Source organism: Protopterus annectens, chromosome 4.part0 (assembly GCF_019279795.1).
Source record: "Protopterus annectens isolate FY-2018-M chromosome 4.part0, PAN1.0, whole genome shotgun sequence".
Classification (NCBI taxonomy): Eukaryota; Metazoa; Chordata; order Ceratodontiformes; family Protopteridae; genus Protopterus; species Protopterus annectens.
In genome coordinates, this window is record NC_056733.1 from 794,492,690 (window position 1) to 794,506,905 (window position 14,216).

Here is a 14,216-nt window from a genome sequence, read left to right on the forward strand (position 1 = left end):
GTATTCTCTATCTCTACATTAAATTCTATAAATTAATAAAATATTCCCAATATATCCAGTTTCTATGAACTCTAACAAGTTAGTCAGAAGATAATGGTGGTTGGAGGCTAGGATGATTTGAACCTGTGACAAGGAGTAAGCTATTAGCTACAACAGTTAATTTCCACTTACACTTTATGAACAGTAGTTTGTATGACTGACCATTAAAATTATATAGTAATTCAATAAGTACTTGCAGTTTGATCTTCACCATGGCAACACAAGAAATGGTAAATACAAAAACCTAGGAACACATGACACTTGGCAAAACTGAGCATAATTCCATTACTCAACATTTTATAAAGAATCACTATCTGGACCCCCACCTTTCTAAGTTTCATGCATATGTAAGTGTTAATAATTGAAAAGGAGAAGTGTATTACAGCATGCATAAATAATAAATATATAATTTGATTTATTACATTATTCCCATCATTGCCAAAACAATGAATTAGCTTGGAAACATTTAATTTAAAGCTTGATGATATGTTCTAGTAACTTTTTATGTCCTATATTTTAAACTGATATATTTATTCATTCTTTTTTCATTTCACGTTAATTATGTTAAGATTCATCAGTGGCTTCATGAATGAAATGTAAATGAATACTTTGCTGGACTTTAATAATGTTGCTTGCTGGAAAACTGACTGTCAGCTGTTGCTTTCTGATTCATCATTGCAGAACCTAGTAAGTCACATGTTGTTCAAGTCGGCATGCTGAACATGCAATCAGCAAATGGCAGCAGGTGTCTGGATTATCGAGAATGTTACCATTACAGTGGGGTCTAGTTGTGCTGCTAACCTATACAGTGTATTATTTATTCCCATTTGATGACTAGGAAAGTTCAGCTGGGCAAAAAACCCTTTTCAGAGGAGCCCCGTGGAGAAAGTAGTACAATAGGTATATAGATGCAATATAAAATACTGAACACATTACATTTGATGTCATTTGATGTCAAAGAGTAGCATAAGTGGAATGTGGTATAATAGCTAAGGGTTTTTTCCTGACAATTACAAAGAACAAGGTTTGATTCTCACCTTTAAAAAGGGAATTGACTAGGCTTAAAAACTGCTCAAATGGGCAGCTACCCTAGTACCTACTTATGATAGATATGTATAATTGAAAGAAAGGTATTACAGTGACTAGTAATTACATTTTTCAAGTGTGAGACAATTGTGTTAAACAGAGTTGGTTGAAAGACAGTGAAATGTTAAGAGAAGCATAAAACGGGATATGGATTCATACCAGAAGGACACCTTGAGCCAGTTAATTACAAATACATATTTAATATTGAAAAAGTGGGATAAAACACACAACTGCACCCATAAGGCATTTTAGTCCTGGGCTACTCCAAAGAAAGACTAGAGAGAGAGAGGGGAGAAGACTAGAAAACCCTTTTCCATTCTTGTTCCTGTGAATTCATTGTACTATAAGGACTTCATCAGCTTCCTAGGACCAGATCTGCAGTGTTCCACCCTTTGTGAGGGCAGAGCCTTCCATGTGCAGCTACATGAGTTTGAGCTCCAGTAAGATATTGGAGTGCTTCACTTTGATTCTCCAGTTTCTGCGGGGAGGGTTTGCTGCATTTGATTGGCTGGCTTCTGCAGCGGCAGAACCTCACAGGTTTTAAATACCAGGAGGCTTGCTCAGTTCCATGCTCTTTAGTCCTGAGTTACACTGATGACAAGAAGACTACAGAGAGGGAGGAGAAGACTACAAGCCCTTTTCTGTCTTGGTTCCTTTGACTTTATTGCACTACAAGGACTTCATTGACTTCCTAGGACCAGGTCTGCAGTGTTTCAGCCTTTAGTTAGAGCAGAGGTTTCTATGTGAAGCTACCTGAGCTTGGGTTCAAGTTAGGATTGAAATGCTTGAGTTTGATTGGCCAATCTTTTGTGGGGCATTGGATGCACTTTGACTGGATGGCTTCTGCAGAAGCAGAACCTTGCAGGCTTTAAATACCAGAACTCTTGCTCAGTTCAGCTTACTGCTCCACTGAACCTGTCTTCATCCTATTAGGTATCTAATAAGATCCTAGTCTCCAACAAGTAAAGGAACCTCTCATCTTTGCACTACATATAAATTTCAGTGCCTACTTTTTCACAACCTTGTTGTACTACTGTGACTGATTTTTTATACTGCCTTATTTCATACAGGGAAGTCATTGTATCTTATTAACTAACTAACTGCACTTCTTGCGAACATATTGCTGAAATTAACACTTTTGTTCTGCAGTTGTGTTGTTTGGTTTAATTAGCATTCACTTTTGTTCCTTGTTGGTATTGTACTGCTGTTCACTTTTAGTTTGTTGACTGTAGTGGTATTAACTTTCAATAATACTGCACAATTACACCTCAGTGCTTTGGCACTGTTATTATTGGCATTGTTTAAGATAATACTGCAGTGATATCTTTTGCTCATACCAGGTATATAAAAGCTAATGTACTTATCTAACTGACTGCACTTTGTGATCATTGCTATTGTTGAAGTTCTACGTATTGCAGTATTTAATGCTACTGCTCTGCAGTACCACATAAGAGGATACAAGGTTACTTTTGTGGTATTTCTTTATTACTTGACTGACTGCTATACTGTTACTGCACTTGAAACTGCTCATTTACATTATCTGTAACTTTTGAAGTTACTGCATTCAGATTCATTGAGTTAGACTACCATTGTTCATTGTTTTTACTAGCTAGGTAGAAACCACATTAGCCAACTGGGTGAAACTATTTACTTGAATGTACCACTGTTACTGATTTCCTTATTAACCCTGCCTATTCCTTCATTTTTATATTTAATTTCTGCACATTGCAATTATTACAGTAGTCATAGCTCATTCTTTTATCATTTAGTCATATCCTTTTCCTAGCCCATTCAGATATCCCCTTCCTAAACTATCCAGTACCCCTTTGTCTGTTCTGGACAATTTGGAGTCTCAGACAGCTGTTTCCCCTTCTGTAGTCAGCATAATACCATTAGATATTTTGTGACAGTGTAGTAACTGTCTCGTGCTTACAGAAAACTCTTTATTGTACCTCAGACTGTATCAGTATGTGAGAGGTGTATTTATTTATTTAACTTGGAGGCTACCTTCTCACCTATGAATACACTGGGTAAGCACAGCACATAGACACATACAGTATACAACACTTCCACTAAACTAGCTTATGCTGCGATTGTTAACAGAACAGCGCCTAAGTCACAAGCTAAAGACTAAGAAACCTCGGACATTAATATGCACAGCAACATGCCTACCTTCACTCTTCACCCACACACCTAAGATACATACCTCTGAGAGTCACAAGGGTGCAGACTCCAAGCTCTTACAAACTACTGAGACTGCACCAAACCTTGATACTGTTTTAGTAATAGGTGAGTCTGTTGTAATGCATACAGACACTATGATCACCAGGCTGGACAAGAATAGGGTGACAGTTTGTGGTTTTCTAGAACCAGGCTCTGGGATGCAACAATAGCTCTTAGAAGCTTCCATCACAACAAATATGATTATGACTTGATAAGTGGTCCACATGAGGGTAAACATCCTTAGACATTCTACCCAGAGGGACGTAGAGAAGGATATGACTGAGTTTGCTATGCATGTGTCTATGGCAGGAAAGACACTGGTCTTGAGTGGTATTTTGTCATCACGCAGAGTGATGCTGAGATTCATACACAAGGTAATTGGCTTTAATAATTGGTTATGTAGTTGGTGTCATTCTAGGGGGATCATTATGTGTCAGCATGCGATGAGATGGCTAACAAGTTTTCCTGTTCTGACAGGGACGGCCTTCACGTCTCTTACCACGGCTTTCACATTCGGGATAATGACTTTGTTTTCCCCATAGTACCTGTTTTAGGCAGTGGCCATCTGATGGACATCCCAGCCTAATAAATTCTAACTTGAAACACATTAATGTGGTTATATTCAATGCCAGCAGTCTTAATGAAAAAAAAATGTCTGAACTTGAGGCTTTCCTGTAAATTGAATATATTCATACATGTATAGTTACAGAAACATGGTTTCAGAGCAATGTAAATATTCCCTCTGTTCCTATGTATAATGCTTATCATGTCTTCAGACCCACTGGCGATTTTTGGGGGGTATTAATATTTGTCAAGGATATCATCACCTTACATCAGATTAGTTGGGAAACCACATGTGAACTCCTAGAAGTAAAATTCACCCTAAACAAGACTAATTACCACTTCTAGAGAACACCTTCTATGTCCCCTTCTGAGCATGATAGCTATCTTAACACATAAGTGAAGTACCCATTAAACCCAAGACCTTTTTATTGGGGGACTACAACTATCCATCAATAACCTGTCTGGCCTACACTGCCAATGGTCGACATGCCCAGTACTTCCCTGACATAATAAATGGTAACCCTCTTCCATAGCCATCCTACTAGGGGGGCCCAATATCCTGGATCTATTCCTCACAAATATGGCCACTTCTCACACAGCACCATATGTTATCATCATGTCTTTTTAAATAAGACTAAAATTTAGTGGCTTTTTCCTTTAAAACAGCTGGTACTTCCTCTGTAAATAGTTCTATGTTTAGGAACTTGAATACATTTTGCTGTAATCCTCCTCTGAAAGATTGTATTGCCAAAGCTGCTACCTAGGCCTATGACTTCTAGTCCCACTTAGGTTCATAGGTTCATAGGTTCATAGGTTCATAGGTTCATACTAGGCTATCTGCCCTGGGGCAATTATAAGCCTAGCCCGATTCTGTATGGCTTACGCCACCCCTTGATTTGAGTATACTGTGCCCTTTTTAAGGTTTAGTTTACTGTGCCTCTGTCTAATAGTGACACAGGAGTAATCCCTGGGACAAACCTACGATCCCCCATCCACTTATCGAGATTCTTCTTGAAGAGATTCAGTGAGGTGCTCTGCCTCACATGAACTGGAATTCTATTCCAGAGCGAAGGGAGCCTCTGGGTTATGAACCTGTCCCTCCAGCAAGTTCTATTTATTTCTGTGCTGAGGTTCAAGTCCCTCGAGTGTGTGGCTCTAAGGGATCTAGATTTACTGAGGTGGAGCATGTCCATTAATTCTGGATTTGACATAGCTTTGTATGTCAGGCATAGATCACCTCGAAGTAGGCGGTATGCAACTGAGTAGAGCTTGAGTTTTTTTAACCGAGCAGTATATGGCATCTGTTTGAGACCCTTGATCCTCTTGGTGAGATACTTTTGGGGTCTTTCTAATTGCTGCAGGTGTCGGGTAAGGTACATCCCAAAGGGGCATTGTATTCTATGATGGGCCTGATGAGGGATGAATAAAGGGGCACGATTACCTCTCTTGATCTAGATGTGAAACCCTTCATGATGAGGTGGGCTATGTAGAAGGTCTTTCTAACCACTTTGGCAATGTGGTTTTCAAAGGAGAGATTGCTATCAACTTGGGTCCCCAGGTCTCTAATAACTTTCTCTGTACTTAATGGGTTTCCGCCTATGTGGTAATTTGTGGGCACATTGTTTTTGCCAAAGGGTATGACTATGCATTTTTAGGCATTTAGCTTTAAATCATGGCGCTGGCACCAGTTATCTGTCTCTGTGAGACCTTTTGAAGGATGTTTGTGTCAGCTGGAGAGTTGATTATGGGGCCCAGTTTGCAGTCGTCTGCGAACTTGGTGAGCCATAGTCCTCCCACGTTTGCCTGTACCTCGGAAAAGTATATACTGAACAAGAGTGGTCCCAGGACAGAACCCTGTGGGATGCCACTTGTGACCGGTTTTGAGTCTGACATGGCTCCAGCAACTCTCACTCTGTGGGTTCTGTCTTTGAGCCAGTTTGCGACCCATCTTGTGACATAGGGGTTTATATTTAAGCTGGATAGCTTATCTATGATGCCCGAGTGGGGTATTGTGTCAAATGCCTTTGCAAGGTCCAGATAGGCTGTGTGGACTACCTTTCCTTCATCTATGGCTTTGGTGACTGTTTCAAAGAAGTCAACCAGGTTCAAAAGGCAGGATCTGCCCTTGACAAAGCCGAACTGGGTAGGATCTAGTGTCTGTAGGTCCCCAATGTCTTTGTTTATGAGCTCCATGATGATCCTCTCCATAGCCTTGCAGACTAAGCTAGTCAGGCTTATGGGGTGATAGTTTCCAGGGTCCGTAGATGCTCCACCTTTGTGGAGTGGGACCACTGTTGCTGCACGCCATTCTGTGGGTGCATATCCTGTAGTGAGGCTGAGATTGTATAGCTGTTTTATTTGAGGGATTAGTTCCTCTTGTAGTTCATGTAGGACGCAACCTGGGACGCCATCTGGTCCCATGGAAGCAGTGTTTTGCTTTGGAGAGGGCAGCTTTCACCTGAGCATGTGCGATGTTTGGGAAGGAGACCTCTGCTGGGCTTGATATTTCCTCTTTTGGGGGAGGGGTGGAGAAGTTCGCACTGAACCTGTCTGCCAGGATATTGGCGATGTCTGTGGGTTCAGTGTATTTTTGTCGTTTAGAATCAACTCAGAACAAGTCTGGGAGTTGCATCCCAAGTTTCTAACATAACTGAAAAAAGCCTTATGATTGTCTTTGGTGTCCTGTGCAATTTTTCTCTCGAAGCTGGCCTTGGAGGATTTTATGAGGGATTGTAATTTTTTGCTAGCACTGATCAGAGATGCCTTCCCTATTAGGGATTTTGCTCTATCATGTAGTAGCTTCCTCCTTCTGTTGTACAGTTTATTTATGGCAGGGGTCCACCAGACTGGACGCCTGGCTTTGGATGATTGGGTCTTGGTTTTGTTTGGGATAGCATGATCCATGCATTCCTGGAGATGTCTGTAGAATGCATTTATATAGGATTCTGCAGTTTGGGCTGTAGTTTCCACTGGCCCTGTGGCCTTGAAGGATTCCACTTCAGTTTTGAGAAGTGAGAAGTTCGCTTTTGAGAAGTTTTTCACTGTGGTTTTCTGGGCTGGGGGTGGAGTCGGGATGTGGACATCCAGTGAAATTAATTTATGGTCTGATCTTACCAATGAGGGATATACTTCTGGTGTGGAGCATAGAGTCCCCATGTTGGTAATGATCAGGTCTAGTATGTTGTCCCCTCTTGTGGGAGTGGTGACTACTTGTTCCATAACATTTGAGTTTATAATTTCCAGGAATCTTTGGGCTAAGGTGCTGGGGCTTGAGTAGTGCTTCCAGTCAATGTTTGGGTAGTTGAAGTCGCCCAATATAATGGTGTTCGGAGAGATCTTCATGTTCTCCAATGTTTTCAGGAAAGCCAAATGGGATTCCTGACTTTGAGAGGGTGGTCTGTAGGATGCTATAAACTGAAAAGCAGTCTTGCCCACTGTTAGTTGCACATGGATGGTCTCCGATACCGTGCAATGCCACTAACCTGGAGGTGTGGATATCCTTGATAAATATGGAAACTCCCCTCCTTTTGTGGTTCGGTCCGGGTTTTGGGGCCGAAAAGCATGATATGAGGTATAGCCTGGTAGTGCTGGGGTGCTCTCTGGAGCCTTGAACCAGGTTTCTGTCACTGCACAGATATCGATGTTCTCCATACTGAGGAGAGCTTCGAGTGCGTGCATCTTGAGGTTAAGACTTCTGGCGTTTAGCAGCATTACCCTTAGTTTCTTGTTTCTTGTGCTCTCTATGGGGGTGGGTTTGACTTTTGAGCCTTGCCTAAAAAAGGCACTATGGGGGTGGCAAGAGCCTTTGCCAATATCCGAAAGCCCAGTGGTGACAGGTGCAAGCCGTCCCTAGCGAAGCAACGTGGCTTGTCGAGCATGTCATCCCAGGCTGACAGACACTGGATCCCCTTTGAATGACACCAAAATTTTAGCCAATTAAATTGTCATGTTAATAAGGCAGTTTCTATCTGCAACAAATAAAATGAGAAGTTTAAAAACAAAACCCTGTGGTGGAATACCCATATAAATAAATGATATAACAAGAAAAAAAAAACTGCTTAGTGCTCATAACAGGCCTCACACTGCCTACCTTAACAGCACATTTTAACAAACTAACAAATAATTTAAGGGAACCATCAGGAAACCCAAAGCTGGGTATAGCCATTAAAACAAAGAAAAAAAAAATAACTGCAAACCTTTCTTTAACTATGTCAGGAAGTTAAGAACTAACATCTAACAGTTTTCTGAGCTAGTCCACTATGATACTATATTCCCTGGCCAAAAGGAAATAGTTAATATCCTAGCTAACACATTTAATGCAAATTTTACTCCATCCAGTTATAGGCATCCCAGAGGTTCCACAATCCCAGCCAACCCCTTTAATTACTATGGAACAAGTTCTCGCCGCCCCTTCAAAAACTAAGAATACTTCATTCATGGGCCCTGACAACATACCAGGTTATCTGATTGTCAGTACCAAATATGGCCTTTCTGAACCTTTTTTTTTAAAGTCTTTAATCTAAGCCTCTCCACTGGTTACAGTCCTGAAGCCTGGAAAACGGCTATTGCAATGCCATTTCACAAGGGTGGCCCAACCACAGACCCTGGTAACTCTATAACCATTAGACTCAATAGCCTTGTATGAAAAGCTATGGAACATCTTAGACTTCAGTAATCAGGACATTGAAAAATTTTCAACCCTGGACCCTCATCAATTTGGCTGTATCAAAGGAAGGTCCTGTCTGTTTAGCCTAATTAATTTCTTTGAAAAGATAACTGAAGCAGTGGATAGTGGTTATGTAGTGCATACAGCATATCTAGACCTGGCCAAGGCCTTTGACACTATTACCCATGCAGGCATTATTGATATACTTGTAAATCTCAGTATAACACCTTATATTGTGTGATGGATAGCTAACTTGTTGTCTGACAGAACCCATGCGGTTAGAGTAGCAAGTGCTACTTTTGAAATCAAAATAGTTACCAGTGGTGTATCATAGAGCTCAATTTTGGACCCTCTACTATTTGTCATATATTTCTCAGACCTTCAGGCCAGTACTTCTGGCCTATGGTTAACTAAGTTTGCAGATGCCTGTAAATTGTATTTTATTTTATCTTCCAACTGATTCAAAATTGCTCCAACACAGCTTAGGCTATGTTAGCAATTGCTGCAAAGACAATGATTTAAAATTAAATGTAAACAAAACAGTTTCACTTACCATATAAGTCATACATCCCTCAAATCAGACACTGCATTCCAAAGGCATCTCCACTAGAGCCATAGAAATCTTAACTTCCTTTCACTCATATCTTATCAGACCCATAATTGAATATAATGCACCTTTTGTCATGTATTTATCTAGACATATAACATAATTTGAGTGCCTGCAGAGATTCAGAATTAAAAAAATCAGTGGCCTCAAAAATCTAAGTAATCAAGACACATTTTCTCTGTACTGAATCTCTTACAAACTCCTCCGTGGTGATCTATGTCTAGCCTTTCGTGCTGTGAAAGATTCAAACTTATTTGATCTCCTATTCCTTTGTAGAAATAATGGTACATGAAATATTCAGTTAAAGGAGCTAAACCTTCAACAGCAGATAAAGAAGGCACATTGGCATGATAGATTCATATTCCTCACCTCTGGAAAAAAACGTCCACTACATGTCAAGCAGAGTAGCACCCTCATGACATTCAAGGTAAACCTAGACAATTGGTTTGGCAGCCTCAGATTCTCTTCTGGTCTATTTGGTCTTACCCTCCTCGAGTCTATAAGGAAATTTGAATAGGGTTTTTTTTTTGGCTAGGTTTGAAATGGTCTGCAGACCAATTACCTAACACTTACCAATGGACCTACTGTATGAACCTAGGTACACAGAAGTAAAGTAGTAAGGAGTATTTCTAAGCAATAGGTTCCTGCTTAATTCATTAGTTAAGAGCCCATTTAAATGTCAGTTGAATCAGCAGGTATGAAATAACAGGAACTGTGGTTTCTGTGGTGAGAGAATCATGAGTTTAAACTTCGTAAGTTTAACTCAAAAATAAAATGTGATTTTGCACCTACTTTACTCCCCCCCACCCCACCCACGTTTGTCATATTGCTAATCTGGTTTCATTATTTCATTAGTGACTGCTCAAGATGCAAAGACAAATGTAATGATTTAATGTGTTCAGAAATTATAGCAAGATACTGAAAATAAGGTTACCCTTTGTTAGGACTAAGGGGAATTTTAATTTTTAAAACAAACAAAAAAATGCATGGTTGTTCTTTTCCCTTTATGGAAAGACAGATGACGCTATACATCTGTCATCACCTTAACAATGAATGTAGTCTTAATGAAGGCACGGAAATCAGATATTATTCCATCCAATGTATAATATGTAACTGAAAGCATTATTGATGAACCTCAGAGAGGCTAGAGTGCTAATGTAGAATTGCAGAAGAAACACTAAACATGAATATTTGGAAATCATTATTAACTTCACATGACCCAGGCATTTTATTTATTTAACATTAGTTGACAAGAAAAGTCCTATTTTCAATGGAGGCCCAAGGGGAAATGCTCCAGATGCATGTCTTTGGAATGTGGGAGGAAACTGGAGTACCCGGAGAAAACACAAGCGAATGGAGGAAGGACAAGCAGACTCTACACAGAAGGCACCTCAGCTGAGAATTGAACCAGAGAACCTCTTGCTGTGAGGTGACAACGTCAACCTCTGCACCACTGAGACACCCATAAAGGATGTTAGTTTGGTGTATTTAATGTCTGAAGTTAACTTGCCCCATTTCTACAATTTGCTGCAAAATTATAAATGGTCTACTTATAACTTTTGCAGATATGTATTATTATGATGTTATCTGCACATTACTTTGAGTCCGCACCTGTTGTGCCTACACATTGTTACAAAGGTGCTTGCATATTATGTTGCACCTGCACCTGCTACCATGATAATTATTGCTGGTACTTTTCCGTTAACGGGGCAACAGCTATCTGGGATTGGATTTGCGTTAACGGAAAAGTACCAAAGGTTTCAGTCCAAAAACAAGTAAAACCTAACTGTTTATGTCTGAGAGTTTTCAGTGGAGTTCCTTTCCGTAAAATAGTTCAATGACTGACTCACTGCTGTAAAGCTGGAAATTGTTATCAGGGGATAGTACAGAAGCGTGAGGGCACATCCTTTACATCTGAATTGAATGTTATATGACTGAAATATATACACACCCATATACATATGCTAGGGTGTATAGATAGACATTAAACAATTAGAAACAGTACGGCGCCAGGTTTGAAAAGAAATCGCGATCATTAAAACAGCTGAAGTTAACTGACTGTACTTACGGTCAGGGTGGGACTTTTTTCCTCAGCATTTGTAAAGCTAACAATGTGCACCCTGGCCAACCATCGAGCTTGCATTCATTGTACTAACAGAAAACTTCTGAAGGTTTAATGTTCAGTTTTCTAAGGAACTCCGCAAAAAGACAGAAAAATAAACAGAAGTAGTAAGACATGCAGAAAAAAAAATTTCAGTTCTTGTAATGTTCAGCCATTTCCCAGCAAGTCTTGCCTCCATTTATGAGGTTTCATCGGACTTTTCTATTAGCTGCAGATAGTCAGAGAAAAACAACCCCCCCACTCACCCCTAGCAGGAGTGTGAACTAAGCATTACTGACGTCAGATAATGACTAGCACTCCAACAAGGAAGACAACATTAAAACCAGACCCAGAAAAACTGTTGCCCCGTTAACGGAAAAGTACCTTATTGTTATATGTTTTTTTGTGCATGTGGCTTGGATTGTGACCTAAAAGGACCAATGGACTAGTTCACTTACTTTGTTAGCAGGCAGATAGATAGATAGATAGATAGATAGATAGATAGATAGATAGATAGATAGATAGATAGATAGATAGATAGATAGATAGATTAGATTAAAAGGTACTAAGCCTTGTAAGCTCAGAGTCTCTTCACATGCTTGATGTGGTGGGTCATGGTGTTGAGGGGGGCAATTGTATGTGAGTGTGTATGTGTGTGTGGGGGGGTGATACAACAGCTCCATTATTGGGTATATGATATGCAAGTTATTAGATGTAGGGTACAGCCATTGTTGGATAAATAGTATACACATTATTTGCCTTTCTTTCAGTTTAAAAAAAATAAAGCGTATAAAACAGAATGTGTGACTCCATGAATAGCAGTTTAACATGACCCATCCCTCATTTTTTCCAGAATGCAGAGTTATTCAAAATTAATTAAGGAGACCTGGACCAGCAATGTAGAGGGATAAAGCCCTGATTATGGCTCAGGTGACCTGAGTTCAACTAGCAGCTCAGACACCTGACAACAAAGGCAAGCAGCATAAGATGGGCCCATTGAAGTGGGGATGGAACAGTGGTTTCTGTCCAGCATACACTACTGTTGTGATGACAGGGCCTCAGCTAGACAGAGGAGGCCTGTCATGATGCAGAGAGCCAGTGCCAAGAAGGTGTGGGTGTGGCCACTGAAACCAGTGATGATAGCCCCTAATGGTACATGTGGTGGAGTATGCCTGCACAGACAATGGAGCATTGGCAGCCCTTGCAATGACACAGGTGCAAGGCTATAAAATAGAAAAAGCTCTTATTGTTGGAATGTTGATGAAGGGTTTATGCTGTTTGCCAGCTGTTTCACTGGGGTAACTTTGCAATCACTGCTTCTACCCAATTGCCCTTTCCTTACTAAGAGGAAGTCTACATGAGTTGGATGTTGGCCAGTTTTGTATGCGATCTTCTGATTGTCTGTCTTTCTGAAGCATGTGTTGGCTAATATCGAGTCATTTGCCAGACAGAAGTCTAGAATGGCCTCGCCTTCTTTATTCCTATTGTTCCACGCATGTGGACCCAGGCAGTCCTCATATCCTGTTCTGTCTGTCCTGATATGTGCATTCAAATCTCGCATTATCAACACAAATTTATGTTGTACTGGTTTAACTAGTAGGTCCTGCAACTGCTGCCTGAATGCACTCTTCTCTTCACTATCACAACCCTGCTGTGGGGCATAGGCTGAGATTACGAATACTGTCCTATCATTAGGCTGGAGTCTGATTGTCCTGAGTCTATCACTAATTCTGATGACATCCCTCACTGTCTTCTGAAACCTCTCCCTCACCACAATTCACACTCCATTTTTAGCCTGTCCTCCTCCTGAGTAGTAGACTCTGGATTCCAAGACAAGTGGCTTTGCTCCATTGCCCTTCCACCTTGTCTCCCGGACACATAGGATGTCCAGCCTCCTCCTTACCATCATTTCATCCACCTCCAAGTCTCATCCTGTCAGTGAACCTACACTGAGTGTGGCAGTTCTTAGTTCGTGTTTAACAGGCTGCTTTTGCTCAACAGAGCTAACCCAGGTAACCCAAGCTGGGCAACTGGACACCAGTCAACTAGTAGCTTATTGACGCAAAGCTGTTAGGGTTTATGGCAGGCACACACTGGCCAGTAGGGGCACATACCCCCCCCTCTCACCATTAACATGGATCCCTGGTGTAGGTCAGAGTAGGCCAAGTCCTTAACCCACTTATGACCACCAAATACCCATCCCATGCCCATTTTTGGTGATATTAGTCAACATGACCAGTTGAGCTTGAGCCACATTGTTACACCATCGAGTGGCTATCCCTGCCACTTCACCAAAAAGTGGAAAAATGTCCATAGCTGTGCACTGTATGGTCATGGGATGCTTCCATTTAAGAAGCGGATCCCCATTCTTGAGTCTCATTTATATTTGCTGTATTTTGAAAATTATAAAAGTACATAATATTTATACGTATTTGAAAATACTGGTTCTGTGACGGGCAGTAGTGACATTCTTGGTGAAACAGTAGCGCAGCTGTTATCCATTGCTGCTGTGTTTCCACACTTTGCCTTGGCTAATTAACCATAAAAGAGCCAAACTAAATGAAAACAAATAAATAAATAAATAAAGTCATTCCGTTGCTGATGTAATGTCATTGTTCCTAACTCTCTAAATACCTTAAAACAAGCTTTGGAGGACCAAATATTTTCTGCTGAAAAATAAGTCCCAAATATATCCTTTGACATTCCAGCACCTTGGCAACTAAAAGTATACCTTTTCTACTTGTAGGTGTATCACCTCATGTATTTGTACAACTACAAACAAGTACAGTGCAGAAAAACACACGGCAATAAGGAGGAAGTCAAGAACAGAGGAATTTAGTGTCGAGAATTATGTATCTAGTGAATTTTTTTCACTCTAGTAAAAACACTAAAATGAATTTTCACAAAGACCAGAATCAGAAAAGCAGCAG